Below are 917 nucleotides of genomic sequence, written 5' to 3'. Positions count from 1 at the left end.
AAAGACATTTGGAGGATTCATGTTGTATTGTTTATTTATATTCATTGTTCTTCTATATGGAGCTTTTTAGGTCTGTTGTGATGGATATGGTTTCCATTTTTATTTGAAGGTCTTGTTAATGCCAAGATTTCCTTGACAGCTTAATTCTTAGTATCTTTTTTTCTCCAATGACCTCTGAATTTTTATTTTCTAGCTCTTTCGCAAGGGCACCTCACTTCTGTTGCTTCAGTGTCTCAAAATTTTAATGTCATTGGTCTCAGACACTAATTTTCCATCCAAAATTTTGTGGGTGGTGGTCCTCTGGGTGGTTTGCACCGAGGTCCTGCTGCTGTCCAGGGCATGGCCAAGATTGAAATTCTCCTCATCTCCCAGCAGGCAGCAGTACATACGATCTCAACCTCCAGCTTGACCTTGATGTTCAGCAGTGCCTCGTACTCCTGGGTCTGGTGCTCTCCTTTTGTTTGAGTCTGTGCCAGCTCTGACTCTAAGTGCAGCAGAAACCCACTGAATTGCTCCATCTGCATAGTGTAGCAGGCCTCAAGGTCTCTCGGGCCATTCTCCAGGCCAATCCAGATTTCTCATGGATTCTAGATCAGTATCCAAGTACTGGAGCCATGTACTTCAGCTCTTTGAGGGTCATCTCAGCAGCTCCAACCTCAGCAGACTGACAGGTGATCACTGTGGTGCTCTCCTCAATCTGCTGGAACCAGTCCTTGTCCAGATGTTGGTTCTTCCGAGCTAGCGCATTATACTGAGCTCTGATGTCTGCCATGATCTTGCTGATGCCCTGAGATTTGGGTGCATCCACCTCCACAGTCAACCCAGAGCTGGCAATCTGGGCTTGAAGGACTCTGACTACCTCATCATGGTTCTTTCTTTCTTTTATTTTAAAAGCAGTAAAATTGAGGAAATTCACT

The 917-nt window shown here is 44.8% G+C and overlaps 1 pseudogene; it reads right to left on the bottom strand.

Moving 5' to 3' along the window:
- Positions 1–225: 225 nt before the first annotated feature.
- LOC101581807 overlaps positions 226–917 on the bottom strand; it is an 8,831-nt pseudogene continuing 8,139 nt past the window's right edge.

This window comes from Octodon degus, unplaced genomic scaffold (assembly GCF_000260255.1).
Source record: "Octodon degus isolate 3935 unplaced genomic scaffold, OctDeg1.0 scaffold00430, whole genome shotgun sequence".
NCBI classification, from domain to species: domain Eukaryota; kingdom Metazoa; phylum Chordata; class Mammalia; order Rodentia; family Octodontidae; genus Octodon; species Octodon degus.
Note: the sequence above shows the minus strand (reverse complement) of the source record. Positions and strands in the feature narration are given on the sequence as shown.